Below are 20,241 nucleotides of genomic sequence, written 5' to 3'. Positions count from 1 at the left end.
TAGAAAAGGATAAGCAAAGCAACTATTTTATGGTATACTCAAAACCGACGTGCAACCCATCATCAAATATTCACAGTCATTGTAGCAGTAACTAAGTCGAACTGAATGATTCGAGTTTACAACCACTGTGATCAGAACGCTCATATCTGCTATGGAAGAAGCGGCCATACAAGAAACTGAGCGCAAGAACTATCTCACATTATCTTAGTATCACGTGATTAAATGTGATGCATGTTTCAGACATTAAATGTGATGTCGGCAAGTAAATGTCACATTTAATCTATTTTTTTGCTTTAAAGTGGTTGAATTTCTGTGTGCATACATTACGGTTAAGATTTATCATTATCATTATCAATATAAGGGTGCATTTTCGATCCTCCTAGCCGGCACAAGCCGGTCGTATGATCATAAAATAGGACTGGCCAGAAAAAAAAACAAATACAAGATAAAACAAAAAGAAGTCCAAAATCTGAGTCTCAGGGCCGAATTTCAATTCCATCTTTGCTAGTATTTGCAATTTTCATTATTATCTCTGCAAAAACTTTCAAATTTGAATAGTTCCTTTTAAAATCTTCCTTAAAATTTTTTCTATATTTCTCTCTTGCATTCCGGGTAAGCAAGCATTTATCATTATTCTGCAGAATGAACCAAATAAAATAAGCCGGGAAACCCCCCATGATTAGTCAGTACCTGATTTATATCAACATTATTTATAATATTTATCTTCTTGTTTAACTTTAAGGACTTTAGTTAATCTGCATGCAATAGTTGTAGAATTATCAAAAATTAAAAAGTTGTTATATAAGTGCTACTAAGCCTGACGAAGACGCCATTTGTTTACATTTTAAAATCTTTAGTAGAATTGTGTTCAGTTTATGCACCAGTTTAGGTGAATTTCTGCGGAGTGGGACCAGAAGTAAACTTTCAGGTTTGTGCACCGAAAACGTCTTCCTGTACGCTGACCGAATTGCTTGTTTTCGCGTAGAAACTCTAATTTTAATAGTTTTTTAAACTGTATTTGGTCTTTAATGTTTTTCTGTATTTTGCAATTTTTAATGAAGATGTTTTGAGATTTTATGTATTTTTGCCTTGCCGCAAATTAAGAGCTGAGTTAATTGAATGAGAGATGTATCTATAGTGAAATTCAAGAAAATAAGTTTAAATGAAATGCAACAAAAATGTGTATAATTTAATTGGCTGTGCGAGGATGTTATGTGGCGTCCGCATGAGATTTTCATTTTTTAACGTTACAAACTGCTGGTTAAACCTAATACAAATGCCGTCAAGAAGGAACACTAATTTAGCAGTACACATATTATTCTACATCGAAACATACAGCCCGAAATTCAATTATCCTTTGCTATTTTAGAAAACACATCGCTGAGGAAATGGACAAAATCCTTTCAACAGCAGATTTAGTTATTCTTTACCTGGATCGTATTCGCAGACATTGCAAAGGTAAAATATTCATTTCTGATACTAAAGTCTCATTGTTCCTTATTTTGCCGAGCTAATGCCTTTAGCGCTATAATGAACGCTAGGTAATAAAATATTTATTACAACACAGGAAGATTTACGAGAACTGTGAATAGTTTAGCTCGAGGAGATAGGGGGATTTTTGTATGTGCGTCACAGGAGATATAAGGAAATAGATGCTGTGAAAAGGTGGATTTCCACAAACGTGATAAGTAGATGCTTAATATTGATGGGAAACAAATGTCGAGTTTTATTATGAATAGGAAGAAACTCTTCAGAATAGCGTTTTAAATCCCAGCAACAGGAAAATTCCTGCGAGATTCATTAATATTCTGCTGAGAATTATCACTATTATTTTTTGAATATTTTACTGTACTGCTTTAAGTAACAGATTTAAACAAACATTCCGTGGGAAAATAAGGAATTTATTTCATATGTATATATATTAGTGATAGCTGAATTTAAGAACAGACTGTTAAAATTGTTCATAAAATTGCTTTTAATGAGCATTGTTCTGTAAATTTTATTATTCTCGTTAGCAATATTTAGTACATTAAACTTAATCTTTTTACAGTTATTTATCTTTCCTTTGTTTTTACAGTTATTTAGCTTTCCTTTGTTTTACAGTTATTTAGCTTTCCTTTGTTTATTATATATCTTTCCTTTGTTTTTTATTAACAAAATTATAAGAAACTGATTTAAAGATTAGTTGAGATTCTGGGCTTCAGGATTTGAAATCCGCATCTTGCAAACAGTTTTAATTTAAGTTGTAGATTAAATTTGAGACCATTTAAAGGAAAATCTAAGCATTCTAAAGTAATATGTTAAACAACGAATAAAATTTTTTTTTGGTTATTTTTTTCTTAAAATAAACCCAGGTGAATTTTGCATTAATTTCAAATCCAAAGAAATTTTCTTGACTTATATTGAATTTCACATGCATGCTTAATTCATATATTATCAAGCATTATACATGTATTTATAATTAACTCACCTGTATTCCTACAAGTTTGCTGAATATTTTCATTACTACAGACCAGCTTTACTGTTAACAGCGTAGTGAAGTTGATGCTTTCTTCTACTGTGAAAAATGTTTAAAAAGAAAATCAAAGTAATGTTTCCGTAATAATTACACAGTCCCTATAATATAATCCTTTGGAAAATATCAAGATTTGGTATTATCATGAGCTATAAATTAATTGCATTGATATGAAATAGCCATTTAGCACCCTACGCGAGGCACAGATGCGCATTTGCCTAACAGGAATCTGCATTAAGCTTGCATGGTAGAGTTATGCGTGCTATGGTCATTTCTCAGTCAGACCAATTAGCGTTTAATTAAATTAATATTATTTACTGATTGTCAGGACTAAATATAGTTAATATATACCTGGTATATGGACTATATACCTTCTCAGTTTGTGCTAACTGAACAGAGCACTTAGCTATTTTATCACTAATTCCGTATACATGAGATATTTTATTTTCGTATTTGTTACTGATTCTGAAATAACCTCTCAGTTTCAAAGTTATTGATATGAATTTTCAACTTGATTAACTCGCCGTAGTTGTCCTGTATTGAGAGCTGCTACGCTAATAAAGGTGGACGAGAATTAACTTCCTACTTAAAATTGCTCATAACGTTTTAAGCACTTACCGGATTTTCATGAAACAAAAAACACCTTATTCTTATAGTGGCATAATTTATTACAAGAAACCTCATCTATGCCATTGCATGTCCTCATGCCTCAGTAGATGTAAAGACCATAAGAAATTGCCACACAAAGCTAACTGACACAGATTCTGTATCAGATGCTAGGACACGAGGACGACCCTCAACATTCAGGGCGGAGAAAAATGTGAAAGTGGTTCAGAAAATATTCATTCGAAGTCTTCAGAAATCCCAAAGATAGTCATCTCGCGAAACAGGTTTAACCTGACACACAATCCGAATCGGGATCGTAACGGGATGCCAGCTGATCCCACTCACGCAAGTTTAGACGCTGCACCATGGTCTGCCATCGATTCGTGCAATGACAAAACTTTTTGTTTGTCGTCCAGAGGGTATAGTTGCAGTACCTCCTACATACAAAGCCACGGCACGGCTGACATTAAGTCACTAAAGTCGTCCTTATCTACAGACAGCATGGTTGCCATGCAGCCACTTATCGCTGTTATTCCCTTAAGACGAGAGAAAATGAAACGTAGTCATCCCCTTCTTGCAGAAGGCTTATATCATTTGGTTTTAAATAAATAAATATGTATATCCGATTTACCCTTCATCGACTACATTTCCTAACTTCAAATACGTATCTTAACCTTTCTTAAATAATTTTACACTTAAAATAATAGAACAGAAATTGATTTAACATACTGTTACGAATTTGGTATTTAAAAAGCTAATGTTAGTTCAAGTATAAATTAAATGGTTTTATTGCTCGCGCAGTGCAGCGCGTGACAAATATTCACAGAAAGCTAAGCCGGAAAATTGAAAATACAAGAGCGCGTGCATTAAATAAATAAATATCTCTTTTAGATTTCGAGAAAGTACTGGAAAATTCTAGCGCGTGATTTTAAAATCTTATAAAAGGAGGAAAACATCTCAGTTCGTAGTAGTTGCTTAGTTTGTTGTTGTTTAGAAAACTGCTCTTGTTGATTGTAGCGAATTCGCGGATTAGCTTTCTTTAGCTGTTTTGAATTACGTTCTATTGGACATCTGAGTAGTTAAAAGATAACTACTGTGAGATATTGTAATACTATATCATAATTTGAGAATATTTAAGCATTTTGTTGTGATAATAATAAATTTTTGTTCATTTTTCATCGGACTTGTGCATTCCTTTCATAACGAACCAGTACACACGCAACAATTTTTGGTGTCAGAAGTGGGATATTGAATGCCAATAACAAGAGAGATGGAAGAACAATTCAGTAAAATGATGACTGCATTTGCTGCTTTCCAAGAAAAGATGGAAGGAGCCGTCAACTCCGTTAAGAAAGATATAAAAGCTGTACAAGGAAAGATGGAAGCTGGCCAAACATCATTTAAAGAAGAAATTAAAGAGAAAATGGATGCTGGTCAAATATCCGTTAAGGAAGAAATGAAATCCCTTAAAGACGAGATGAAAGCAGGTCAGGACGAAATTAAAAGAGAAATTACCTACGCAATAGAAAATAAATTTGAGGCTATGGAAGGCAGAATAGACGCGGTTGAAATTAAAGTTGGATAAACTGAAGAAAACGTTTCTTCTGTGAAAGCGCAAATAGAAGACAGAGTTTTGGCCGTGGAACAACAAATAGGTTACAGAGTTGATTCAGTCAAAGAAGAAACAGAAGGAAGAGTTTGTTCCGTTAAACAACAAATCGAACAACAGATTGATGAGAGAGTTTCTGCAGTTGCCAAAGAAATGGATACTTTAAAGAAATTCGTAGCGTCGGCAGGGAGCGGAAGTGATGATTTTAAATTCTTACCGATGCCTGCTCGTCCATCTCTGAAGCTATCCACATATGATGGGAAGACATCCTGGCAAGTGTATAAGACCCAGTTTTCTATCGTTGCGGATGCGAATGGATGGGATTCCCCAGCTAAGGCCTGTTATCTCGCCGCTTCTCTGAGAGCAGGTGACAGGTGACGGAGGACGGGGACGCCTGATGTTTAACAGAGGTAAACAGGCATATGTGCCGCGCCCTCCCCTATCTAGTGGCAGCAACTCCCAGGAGCCTCATGAGGCCACCTTGGGAGTTTATTGAAGAATTTTACGTAATTGTACATGGCCATACAGAGGCGTCTTAGGAATACATTAGTTTTGATCGATAGGCGGATGATTTGTTACATCTTGGATTTTAGACACTGTTAGACACTAATTACAGCATATACATACACATACAAGTACATACAATTGCACATATAAAGATACATACAAAACACTTGTAAAACACATATAAAAGCACATATATAACACATATAAAACATGTAAGCACATTATATAAAAATAGAAATTAGATACTAGTTTGCACACACTTATACAAGTAAAACACATACTTATAATGAAACATATTTAAGCTAATATATAGTATACACTTACACTAAAGACACATTTAGATCATTTAGACACATTTAGATCACATATCACATGTAAAATGCGCAAATAAACATACATAAAGCATGCAGGCACACTGTAGAATATTAAATTTTGTTATTAGATGATATAGTAATTACAGATGAAACTTTACTCTGGAGAATACATTATGCAATACATTATATCAGGTACACAATACTTATTTAATTTGAATAGATATGTAGCGCTTTTTATATACATAATGCTTACAGAATTGATACACAATGTAAAAACAGATACACTATGCTTGTAAAGCATTAGATATTAGAATTTATACTGCGCACAATTGTACAAACGAAATAAGACACTATACTACTATATACAGCACAGTTATGGTGTACAATTATGCAAACACAATTATACTAAGGTATTAAAACGCAGAATAAAACACTATACTACGGTATATAACACAATTGTGCACAATTATATAAACACAATTACACTTACACATTAAAAAAATCTATACTATTGTATACACACAATTATAGTACACAGCACCATGCATGCTATGTTGCCAAGCTATATATTTCTATGCGAAGCTATGAGATTATACAGGTAATGCAGATACAATATTGATAGATATAGATGAATTATACATTATGCATATGTCAGATACAGTGCAGATATAATACAGATAGTTTGAGTAATACAGATATGATGTGCAGGCAATAACTGTAGTGGAGACACTATGTTATAGAATGCGCTGAGCTTATTTTATATTATATTAGATGTACAGTGTTTATTGGATTAAAGTAGGTACACAGTACTTTTTATATACACATTGCTCACAGAACAAATGCACAATGCAAAGTCAGATACACAACAGATTGTAAGGTATTGCAGGTAATGCACACGCAATATAGATAGTTGCATAGTAATTATATGCTTTATATACAGCAGTTACTGTGCAGAATTTGACAAATTCAGTGCAGAATGAGGTGCATATTTATTGCAGATAGTTTGTATAACGCGTTTGTTTAATACAGTACTGGCAATGATTGTAGGAGAAACACTATGTTGTAGCATACACAGTGCATATTAGTATTGTAATAGAGAGAGCAGACGCAGCGGATATCCTGCAGACGCTTCCCGAAAATCTAAGGGTAGATTTCGAAGCTCTATCCGGCGCTTTGGAGCTGCGCTTCGAGGAGAAATGTTTAAGACTACAGCTGGCTCCAATTAAAATCCCGTCAACAGAAGCTCACCGAAACACTTCAGGAGCTCGCCACGGATGTTGAAAGGCTGTAACATCACGCCTTTTCGGAGTGCCCGACAGAAACAAGGGAAATACTGTCTGTGCAATATTTCATCGATGGTATTCGGGACCCTGAAATACAGAAATCACTGCGAATGGCGGATGTTAAAGATCTGAAAAGCGCTTTAGTGTACGCCATGAAATTTGAGACAGCCCAGCAAGCCACTCGTAGAGACCGCCACCCAATCAGAGCTGCTCATGTCCAGGAACCAAGGGATCAAGTTACTGTTCGTCTAGACGATATAACCAGACTCAATGACTTAAGAAGAAATATCAGTGAAAAGAAACCGACCTTAAAATGTTGGAACTGTGGAGCTGAAGGACACATACGGCGGAACTGCAGAACACCCCTGGGCAAAGATGTTAAGACCGCTTCTAGCAAGCAGCAGGGTAACTAATTAGTGGCCATCTCGCAGGGCGGAGGTTGCCAGATAAAGAAAAGCCCCAGTTTAAAGCGCTTCAGATTTCTGCAGTGAGAGGCGGCAGTAATGGACTTTTCATAATAGGACATATTAATGGAATTCCCTGCAATATAACGATAGACACAGGAGCCAACGTTACCATCATCCGAAAAGATTTGGCTAAACAACTGGGAAGCAAACTTATCTGGACGCCGCCCTGCGTTACCCTCCAGACTGTGTCCGGTGAGAAGATCAACATCGACGGAAAGGTAAACGTTAACATCATGTTTGGAAGTGTCGCTTACCATCACCCGGCATATGTAGCAGAGATCACTGATTCTAGCATACTCGGATTGGACTTTCTAAGGAAATACAATTTTTCCCTGGACTTTAAAAATAACGAATTGCATTCTACATCTGAGGACATAGCCCTATTCGGAACTAATGATGGAGTGAAATCTATCCACAAAATTATAGCTCAAGACGATGTCACAATACCCGCAAGAACTGAGTTTTTACTTCCTGGATCCATAGCCGAAAATAGAAATTTCCGCTACGGCATCATAGAATATCCCAACAACTGTAATAGCCCAAAAGGAGTACCAGTTGCGTCAACACCCGTCGACCTATCCAGAACGGTTATCTCGGTGAGAGTTGCCAATGTAACTGAGGAGGCGAGAGTTATTAAGAAAGGTAAAGTGGTTGCTGCATGTACTCCAGTAACCAGCGTTGAAAGAAAGAGTAACATCCAAGAATCCGTGTCTTCAGAAAGCATTACATCAGAGTTACTTCAGAATGCGCAATTAAGCGATGAAGAGAAGAATGCTGCCAATCGCGTCATTAAAGATCTTCAAGTTGTTTTCTCCCGCTCGTCTTCTGACGTGGGTCGAACTAGTTTGACACAACATAGAATAGATACCGGCGATCATCCCCCGATCAAGCAACATCCAAGACGTCTACCGTTGGCTAAACAGGAAGAGGTGCGAACACTGTTAACAGATATGGAAGAAGGCGATGTCATCGAGCCTTCAGTAAGTCCATGGGCATCTCCCATCGTCCTAGTCAGAAAGAAAGATGGCTCAACAAGGTTTTGCGTTGACTATCGCCGGTTGAATGAGGTTACGAAGAAAGATAGTTGCCCTCTTCCTAGAATTGACGACATTCTAGACACTCTTTCTGGAAGCAAGTGGTTCTACACACTTGATTTAAAGAGTGGGTATTGGCAGGTAGAAATCCATCCTGATGATCGAGAAAAGACGGCATTTACTACGGGACAAGGGCTTTGGCAATTCAAGGTGATGCCGTTTGGACTGTGTAATGCGCCGGCTACATTCGAACGCCTCATGGAGACTGTTTTGAAAGGCCTTTCCTACGGAGCCTGCCTGATATACCCGGACGACATCGTCATCGTCGGAAAGAGTTTTGAAGAACATTTAGAAAATCTTAGGAAGGTGGTTCAGAAACTGAAAGAAGCCAATCTGAAGCTGAGTCCCGCTAAATGAAAATTGTTCCGAAAGGAAGTGACTTACCTGGGACATGTCATCCCTGCAGAAGGTGTGCGCACGGATCCTGAAAAGGTATCAGCGGTTAAATCCTGGAAACGTCCCGAAAATGTCCATCAGCTGAGAAGCTTCCTAGGGCTTTGCACCTACTATAGGAGATTCGTGAAGGACTTTTCTTCCATCGCAAGACCTCTTCACAAGCTGACAGAGAGCAACCAAAAGTTCTTGTGGACAAAAGAATGCGACGATGCATTTAACAACTTAAAGGAGGCTTTAACATCTGCTCCAATCCTGACGTATCCTCAGCTCGACCGACCATTTATTCTCGCTGGTCCGACGCGAGCAATGAAAGTGTCGGTGCTGTTTTGTCCCAAGAAATAGACGGCCAAGAACGTGTAGTCGCATACTGGAGCAAGTGCCTGTCTAAACCGGAGAGGAATTATTGTGTAACCAAGAAAGAGTTGCTCGCCATAGTCAAAGCTGTAGAACAGTTCCATCGCTATCTATACGGCAGAAAATTCCTGCTCCGTACCGATCATGCATCATTGACCTGGCTTTTAAATTTCAAGAATCCTGAGGGTCAAATAGCCAGGTGGATACAGAGACTCCAAGAATATGACATCACTATCCGTCATCGTAAGGGATCATCACACGGGAACGCCGACGCCCTGTCTAGACGACCTTGCCCAGAATGCTGCCGATATTGTTCCAGGGTGGAAGCGAAATACGAGCTGCTGACTCCGGTCGCAAGACAAATTACAACATCAACATCGGCTGATCGAGAACCGTGGAGTGATGATGAAGTCAGGAAAGACCAGCTGGAAGACAATGACATTAAACGCATAATTGATTTAATCGAGTCATCAAACAGAAAACCAACCTGGCAGGACATTTCTATCTGTAGTCCTACAACCAAACAATATTGGACACTCTGGGATTCACTTCACATTAGAAACGGCGTCTTATACCGGAAATTCGAATCGGATGATGGGAAGACGTTCCGATGGCAACTTATACTTCCAAGATCCCGCATTCCTGATGTCCTTAAAGAATTACATAGCAGCCCTACAGGAGGTCACTTTGGAATAATGAAGACCTTGCAGAGAGTTCGTGAGCGCTTTTACCGAAATAATGCAAAGGATGACTTGCAAAAGTCGTGCCGATCTTGCGATGCCTGTGCAGGTCGGAAAGGACCGAGGAGACGCAGCCGAGGCAAGCTGCAACGTTACAACGTAGGGGCGACTTTTGAACGTATCGCCTTTGACATCCTGGGACCTCTGCCACGAACTGCTGATGGCAACAAATACATACTCGTTGTCATTGATTACTTCACCAAGTGGCCTGAAGCTTATCTTATTCCTGATCAAGGGGCTGTCACAGTAGCTGAGGTAATGATACAGCACTGGATTTCCAGGTTCGGAGTGCCTCTTCAGTTACATTCCGACCAGGGAAGGAATTTTGCCTCGGCAGTAAACAAAGAACTATGCAAACTACTCGGAATTGACAAAACTCAAACGACGCCATTGCATTCCCAGTCGGACGGCATGGTAGAGAGGTTCAATCGAATCATCCTTAATAACCTCTCATTAGTGGTTTCCAGAAACCAACAGGATTGGGACAAGAAATTACCACTGTTTTTACTGGCTTACCGCAGTGCTGTCCACGAGACTACCGGCTATTCCCCATCACAGATGCTCTTCGGTCGTGACCTTCGTCTGCCTTGTGATCTCTTTTTTGGTCGCCCTCCGGATGCTCCTTCATCGCCTGAGGAATATATTCAAGATCTCCAATCCCGGTTTGAAGCGATGCACAACTTTGCACGAGAGCGAGTCAACTTGGCGACGGAGAAGATGAAGACCCGCTACGACACAAGAGCTACTGAACATCAGTTGCACGAAGGAGACAAGGTGTGGTTGTGGAATCCGACTCGACGGAAAGGACTCTGTCCAAAATTACAGTCACCTTGGGATGGTCCGTACACAGTCCTAAACAGGCTGAACGACGTTGTGGTTCGGATCCGTAAGTCTTCGAACTCTAAACCTAAAGTCGTTCATTACGACAGGTTAGCTCGTTACTATGGCCAAAGTACATAATGTAAATAATTGTAAATAGTATAAGACCATGGTCCATTTTATTTTTAAATGTGTATTTGATTTGATTTGCATTTAGTATTTGATTTGTATTTGATAGCATTTGATTTGTTTAATTTATTGCATTTATTGTTCATGTTGTTTATTATTGTAATGTAATGCTTATTAATGCATTTATGCCATAGTTGTAAGTTTAGCTTCCTGTCCAGGGATTGTACTGCCCGGGACGTGCAGTCCTTGGGAAGGGGGCAGTGTTATGAATTTGGTATTTAAAAAGCTATGTTAGTTCAATTATAAATTAAATGGTTTTATTGCTCGCGCACTGCAGCGCGTGACGAATATTAAAAGAAAGCTAAGCCGTAAAATTGAAAATACAAGAGCGCGTGCATTAAATAAATAAATATCTCTTTTAGGTTTCGAGAAAGTACTGGAAAATTCTAGCGCGTGATTTTAAAATCTTATAAAAGGAGGAAAACATCTCAGTTCGTAGTAGTTGCTTAGTTTGTTGTTGTTTAGAAAACTTCTCTTGTTGATTGTAGCGAATTCGCGGATTAGCTTTCTTTAGCTGTTTTGAATTACGTTCTATCGTTCATTTGAGTAGTTAAAAGATAACTACTGTGAGATTTTGTAATACTGCATCATAATTTGAGAAAATTTAAGCATTTTGTTGTGATAATAATAAATTTTTGTTCATTTTTCATCGGACTTGTGCATTCCTTTCATAACGAACCAGTACGCACGCAACAATATTTCAGATGGTGGTAATAAAATACATGTTTAAGATCTGGCTGTTGCTGGTTTGTTTTTTGAATATATATTTTACTAAATATCCTCTTCCTTAATAAAAGGCAACAATAATGCATAATGACAAGTTAACAGTTGATTAAAACTAAAAATCCCTAATCCTAAATTTATTAATCATGTTTTATTTTTGCAGTATCAGTTTTTAACAACATTTGCTATTTACACATATTTGTTTAGTAATTTTTCGGTTTTGATCTTGTTCACTTCACTGTAGGATTGAATTTCGTAACATATAATAAACCTGGAGTATGATTTGAATACTATTTCTGAGCAATATGAAAAATACTATTTTTGAGCATATATTGGTATTTATTCAGTGTTAATTTTCAATATAGACGCAAAAAATTCCATACATTTAAGCTTTTTCAATTAGATTCCTATTTTCGAAGAATATATAATTGCATCTTTCTCAATAACAAAAAAGGAAAATTGCAAAAATTCGACAAACTTTACACTTGTTTGGAATTCAAAATTCTCAAGTTTCATTCTTATCATTTAATGTCTGTAACATCCCTTTTATTTAATATGTACTCTTGTAAGTAGTAAATTTTTGTTCCTAAAAATAATTTAATTGTAACTTATCTAAGAAGGTTTTAGCAAATGATAAATATGAAGTTGTATAATTGATATGCACTTACTGGAATTTTTTTATCAGGATAATCAGCAGAAACTTTTAAAACATCTAAATAGATCAAATGCCCTGAATTTTTAGAATTGTAAGGAATAAGGAGTTTAGTGTTAAGGTAAGATTTAAAATTTTCAGAATAATTTCAGATCTTTATTAAGAAAGTAGCACAACAAGGGTGCAAAACGCATTAAAAAAAGACTTATTTTTTACCTGAAATTTTTCTACCAGTACAATTATAACTAGAAATAATAGGAAATGACACCATGTATTATAGTGAGAAAAAGGGGAGTAAATGTTTATTTAGGCAACTTCATGCTACTTAGTTTTTATTACAGTAAATCCCTTTGGGAAAAAATAACTTAGTACAAATGTATGAGGCCTTACAGCTGGGAAGAAATGAAAGTAATTTTTTATTCTAGTTTATTTTTATAGTTATCAGATGCATTTTCCCCTGAATACGTACAACTATATTTTTAGAAATTTTATTTCTTTGACAGAATTAAACATAGAATAAAATGAAAATAATATATCAGTAAATATCTATAAAAATTAGTTATCTGGAATCGTATTTAACTACACATTGTACATACTTTCTTCTTACAGTTTAAAATTAATGTAACAAACACGTCTGTTTCAATTAAAATAATATTAGAAAATTTCAAGATATTGATTTTAAAATATAAACGAAAGTAATATTAATTGACAAAGTATTTTATCTTCAAAAATGAATATTTATTTAGTTTATGATGAAAAGCTTAGTGTATTATATAACAGACCTTAGAGCTTTAGCACTTTTCTATGATAATTGCAAATATTTCCCTTTTTTTTTTGTGTGTATGCGTGCATGCATTTTGGAATAGGTGGCAAAGATTTTACAACACAAATAGAAAAAGCATTTTTTATTCAAAATATTATACACATTCTGCAGAAAATATTCATTTAAAAAAATGAATTACAAGTCTGAAAATATTAAGAAAAAATAGGTTAGTTTCACGCTTTTGTATCTTAAACATATAACATATTTCATTTCTGCTACATACATAAAGTATTTTTTTTAATGTTTTCAATTTCCATTGCTTAGTTATTGCTTATTGCTTAAAAGATTATCATTTAACTTTTTGCAGTAATTATTTAGAAAAATATTTGTTGATGATTGTATGATATTTTTCAAGCGTATGCTATATTCAAGGGTATAATGTGTATGCTTTAAAAAAAAAAAAAAAAAAAAAAAAAAAGGGGGGGGGGGAAAGGGAAAAAAAAGAAGTCTGGAAGAATACAAATTTTAATGGTCACCCAAAAGGGTTTTATTTTATTTAATCAAGAAAAAGCACTCAAGGGCTATCTGCCTAAAAGAAGGTATGCCTTCGTGGAGGACACTTTAAAGGAATTTGGCTTGTATACATTTGGGAAAAACCCCGAATTGCATGACCAGTGTTCAGCAACTTTGCCGCTCAGCTGCTGGTGGACCCAAGCAATAGTTTATCAGGGTTTTTTACACTTTCGCTGACCTCGCAGTCTACCAGTCTGCTCTTGCACTCACTTCTACTAGCATTCTTTTTTTTTTTTTTTTTTTTTTTAGCATTATTATTAAGCATAGTTTCTTTTGCATTTGCACCACATACAGTTCAACAACACATCCACAAACTTTTTAAAAGCTTAACAGCAGGATATGTTTAGAATTCTCGATGTAGTGTTAAATGTTAGCAAAATTTTTCTATTTTTTTACTCTTTTCTTAGTCATCATATCAATGTTAAATTTTCTTTTCCTGTTTTTATTATAAACTTTATTAAATATCACGTTCTTTGCATTTAGGCCATATAAAATTCAATTCAATAGCAAAATCAGAAAATATTCGATACTAAAAGATAAAAATCTTACATTCCCAAATGGCAATAATCTCGTGTGTTGGAGATGAAAATATTTTATTTCAAACAGTGTTGCTACATGTAGATTCTTCGTTATTTAATTTCTTTAAAAATAATACAAAGCGATAATATTTGGTGGCAATAATTTGAAAAGGGATACAGCCATTTAATCCACTTTAAATGGTAAAATCCCAAAACAAAATTAAAAACCCTTTTGAGCTAAAAAGAGCCATGGATGCTTTAGCAAAGTTTTGAAAGTGTAAACAATTAGCACATGTTTGTTGTTTGTCATATGCCAAATGCACAGATCAAGTAACATATAATTGCTGAATCCTAAATATATTTCTCTTCAGTTATTTGAAGACAATACTTGGTTATTGAAGTACAATCAAAAAGTTGATAATACATTTATGTAAAGAATATATTGAATCATCAATTTGATGGATAAAGCAATCCGCATTCACTCCTGGCATTGGGGGCTCTTTTGCTGAACATTTTGAGAATTGACATGTTCACAACCAGAAGTACAAATTTACTTGTATACATATGTATGTTTATACTTAAGAACATAAAACATAAATCATTAAAAAAACATTGCTTCTTTTTTATTATTATTATTAAGAGAAGTATAAATGCTAAAGTAATGAAATAAAAAAGAGAAAAAGAGAAAAACAATTTGTATATTTAAGAGTTCACTTGCAGAAATAAAATGTTTTAGGCTATTATGTGATTTTTGAGTGAAAATTTCACAATCATGTGTTTGACAATATATTGCTGTGGATTGCTCATTTTTAGATTGCTTATATTCCACATGATTTTCTTTACTTTTTCAAAATTATTTAAATCTACATAATTTATTAATACAATAAAACATTTTTACATTCGGCTGCAACAACTACAAATAAATCAAACACCAGTAAGTGCTTTTAGGTAAAATCTTAATGCCAGGAACAAGTTAGGCGTTATTGGTATAAGAAACTCATATATCATAGATAATATAGTTTTAATTATTTTTAAGTTTTGTGCTGTAAGAATTCCATATCTGCGAATAAGCATGAATATAGTAATACTCATGTACGCGTAATCATAAGTATCTGTTTGTTAAATACGTAATGTAACGAAACTAAATCCCTATAGAAAAAATATATGAAAATACCATTTACTGTCTATATATATATATATTAATAATTTATTATTGCAAAAGGTTTTTCATATATCATCTCCAAGAAACATAAATTTAATTAAAGCGATGAATTACTGGAATAAATTCAAGTCAGTGTTTTAGGTATAATTTATGTAGATTTCTATTGTAGAAAAGGTACTTTAAAAACTGTATAGAAATATTATTTTGAACCGTAAAAATTCTAAATAGTAAAATTTAAAGTACTGAAATATTGACCGTAGATTATATAATATAAAAATACCACTTCGTACTGAGCATTTCCTGTATTTACAAAGCCAAATGAAATTTATATAGTGCAGTATTTAGCAACATAAATAAATCTTCTACACAGCATTATACAAATACAGTTAAAATTACGTCATTGAAATTAACCAGATATAGCTTAATTCGTTTACAAACAGTTTTATTTACGTTAATAATATGACAATACAAATAAATTTAGTGCAGAAAATTGTAGCTACCATTTTTTCGGTATAACTAATAACAGAAAATAATGCTCTAATAATTACTCTAGCTATATTTGAAAGCGATGCTAAAACAGTGCCCTTACAAGACTCATGATTTGAAAAGCATTAGTTTTAACTGTCTTTGTAAAACCTTTCTCTAAATCAGCTGATTATACAGTGAAACATTCCTAAAACAATTACCTCCACAATCCCAGATAATGCCAGTTTCTTGTAGCCTTACAAAACTATCAGTGATTTTAAGTACTGTTATTTAATTATGTTCCTGACAAATGTGTTGCTGTCAGAGGTGGTCATCTAAGAAAATAACCACTATATTAAGTTTCAATTAAGGTAATTTTTTTCAAATAAATAATTCATATTTCTATCTTATACTCACAAGATTAACATATTTAATATTACATAAACTATATTAATTATTCACAACTCTATTTCTATTTCAAAAGCAATTTATGAAAAAAAATTTGAAATTTTTTTATCAAACTAATAATGATAAAAATTAAAATATGCATACAAGTAAGATACAATAACACGCCGAACAAGTCTTAGTATTTAGATGTGAAACAACAAAAATCCGCGAAAATAATCAGCGAATCAGCAAAGCAAAAAATTTAAAAATATAACGCTGATTTTTGTTGTTTGACTTCTAAATTAATGCATACAAGTGTTTGATTATATGTGGTTTGACTAAATAGCACAAATATTTAATATAACAGCGTGGTTTTAGTCTCATACTTGTACAGAAAAATGGACCAAAAAGGGAAAAAACAATGCGAACTACTACATGAGCATCTAAAATATTCACCCAATTTCAACACAATTTGCAAAATGATTCCTTTGCTTGTATGTCTTGCCTACCTCATTCAATAACTAATACACACATTAAATATTTCAGTCTTTACTTCATCAGAAAAACTTACCTTTTTACAACCACATCACATTTAGTCGAAAAATTGAAAACTGAATCATGCAAGAAATTTTTAAAAGGAATGGTCAAATTTATCAGTACATAATACTCCAATGACAAAACATGAACGAGCTTTAAAAAGTGTTTCTAAACTGTAATAAAATTAAAAAAAAGTTCAAAAATACAGTTTCAGTACAATGCAAAAGCTATTATTTGAGCATCTAATCTAAACACACCGAACCAAAATATCAAGTCTGATATTATCCCTTTTCAGTCTTTAAGTACATTGCTTTTTAGGATAAAAGTACAGATGGTAAATCAATTTCATGCAGCAGTTTATTATCACTGGAGAAACTCCATTCCAAAACTATTCAACTGTCAAAAAAGTTCACTCAAATAGTAGACTCGATCACACGTGCATGGCTTTACTGGCATTTACTTGCATATTATTTCACTTTCACAATCAATGCTGGTATTTAATTTTTTTATTATAAACATCTAATCAATAAAACATAATACAAATATTATTTATTGTATTACTATAGCGTGCTATCCACCAAGACCATAACTCAAGCATCCCATTACAACATTAACATGACCAGTACCGTGTTGCTTGGTTGGGAAACGTCTTCTGAAAGCAGGTGGGAGAGGAAGTTTTTTCTTCACGTCAGCGTTAACACGGAGAAAAATAGTTTTACAATTGCGAATGAACGTGGTCGCGTTAAAGAGATGATGGTTAATACTGGTGTTTATTTGTAATATCAGAAATGTTTATATATGCGTATAAAAGTGTGTGTGTTTGTATTTGAATTCAGAAAACCAATTCGTGGCAAAAACACCTTCCTAAGATGACCGCCTCTGAAAGAAACCAGTATTTCTGAAAACATAAGCATACGTTGATACTGAATATCTTCTTTTAAGACGACCACCAGCAAAGAACATTCTGGATATGTGGCTGGTCTCCTTAGAGGGATTCATTTAGCAGATGAAACCTCCCTAAGAAGACAACCTCTAAAAGATAAACGTATTTATGAGAACATAAGTAAGTACTGGTATTGAACATCACCTAAGGCGACCAACTGCAAAGAAACATTTTTGAGTGGCTGGTCAACTTAGAGATACCTCACTGTGTGTGGGTGTATAATGATTACTGTTTTTGTTTTCTACAAAAGTTTTTAAAAAACAATTAAATGAGCATATATAGTGAACCTTCTCTAAAACAACCACCGGCTTTTCCAGGTTACTTGAATGATTTTTAAAGAGGTCATATTTAATTCTCATATTTATTTATATTCTTAGAAACACTGATCGTTTTAGAGAAGAAGTGGAGACAGAGGGTTCATTGTATGCTTTTTAAATTTAAACCTTTCTGTTGGTTACAAAACAGAAATAACCTTAATTTCAACAGCATCAAATAAAGGAAATAAAAGTAAATAATTTTTGGTTTATTGATACCAGTATTAATTTCACTGTTTACAAGAAGTCTACTGACATGAGTTAAAAAATTAGTATAAACCCATAGAAGATTTATTTGGCATCCATTTCGATTATATTGATACCAATAAAGGTCAATATAAAGCAACACAAACCAGTAGAAAGTTCTGACATTTATATACGTTGCATGGGTATCAGTTAATACTAGTAAGAAAAATCCACAGAGATCAATAGAAACCAGTAAAAGGCAGTAGAGACCAACATAATTCTATGGGTACCAGTAGAAAATTTCACTGCTTTTTATGGGGCATTTTGAGACCAGCAAGGAAAACTCACAGACACCGATAGAGACTAGTTAAAGTCAGTAGAAACCCATAGAAATTTATGGGTACCCATAAAACGTTTTACTGGTTTCTATGAGGCATTTTTAGCAAGGATAGCTTTAGCACCATAGCATTATACTAATGTGTTGAAGTTGGATTGTCTTTTAATAAGACTCAATATATTATTAATGTTAATAAATTCATGTACTTCTAAATTATTGTGTTTTAATATTTTAGTTGTAATGGAAAATGCAACAATTATATAGTTATATTTTAATGATTATGTACTATATTTTTCTAATCGTTACTTTATGTTTACAATTACATATTATTTAAAATATATTACTATTGGTGCTGTTATTATTCAAATGCTAACAACACTTCTGTTATTCCTATTAGTAGTATTAGATTTATTTTTATCACAATATCCATATCATTATAACTTATTTTATTTTCCCAGGTCCTAGGAAAAAAATTTATACATATTTTGTACCTTTATATACATGGATGCTTATTTCTATAAGTCAGTTGTTTTCTACTAACTACAAAAGCAATTTTTGTGTCTCCAGATATTTCTGCTTGAGACTTGCGTCATTGTTCTCCGTGTCATCCGAAATGAAACGAGACACTCTATCCTCTCTCGTTCCTCCAAAGCGGCAGATGTCGGCGAATTTCAGAGGTACCGGTAATTAGCGACCGGTAAATTACCGGGATAATCGAGAATCGGGGAGGAAACAAAATTAAGGCGCTTCTCGGCTGTGATGCCCCTGACAGCTCCGATTAATTGGTTTAACAAGTTCCTGGGCAATTACAAACGAACGCATAGGAGACAAATCCTCAAATCGGAATCGGCACCGATCTCCGAGTTGGGAATATCAGAGAACCGTCCTCCTGCTCACCCCTTGAATGGAAATCTGGATGTATCGGTTAATGATCAGCAGTCTGGACTGCTATAGCTATTACTCGGCACGGTACTAAATCTCAAGTTTGGAAGAGCATGATTTTGCGGTTCCATGAACTTATTACAATCCGGAATCTCTGACGAGGTGCGAAATGCTGGCTTTAATCACAACATAACTAAACAGTCTTAAGTTAGTTTCAAAATATGAAATTTAAATTGGCTTGAATTCTATGAAATGGGCGAATTCTATGTAATTATGCGTATGGGCAATGAAAAAAATTTCTGTACCTCTAATTATCGTTTAAAAGAAGATTCTTTCAAGGCTTGAGCTGCTGTTACTAGAAACTGTTTCAATCTGGCGGTTCTAAAAAGCAAATCAGTCACGTTATTCATTCTCTAAAGTTCTAAACTTCCTTAAATGCTCTAAAGTTCAGTTTCTAATCTCAGAAAACATAAATCCAAATATTATTTGGCCCACCAGCGGCCGAGCGGTAACGTCGCTGAACACTGGTAGTTCGGTCCGATGTTCGAATCCCGCGAACGGGCTGGCTGCATGGGTGTTTTCGTGGTTTTCCCCATGTGTAACGTGTATACGAGCCAGTTTTCCTTAAAACGTCCTCCATGAAGGCATTCCATCCTCAAGGCAGATAGCCCTCGAGTGCTTTGCCGTAATCTAATAAACCAAACCAAACCAAATATTTTTTTTATCCTAATCACCTCTTACAGTTTCTGTAAATTACTAACATTTCAAACAGCTTGGTCACTTGCTATTTTGATATAGAATGATGATTATCTTTTGTGTTAAATATTTCCCCAAGGCAACTGCTTGTGTTTTCTTTCTTAGGTTGTTCTGCATTAATATGATAATAATCTGAAACAAAGTCTAACA

Source organism: Stegodyphus dumicola, chromosome 6, assembly GCF_044657685.1.
Source record: "Stegodyphus dumicola isolate Sdum_Otavi_A_Nest chromosome 6, ASM4465768v1".
Taxonomy (NCBI): Eukaryota; Metazoa; Arthropoda; class Arachnida; order Araneae; family Eresidae; genus Stegodyphus; species Stegodyphus dumicola.
Note: the sequence above shows the minus strand (reverse complement) of the source record.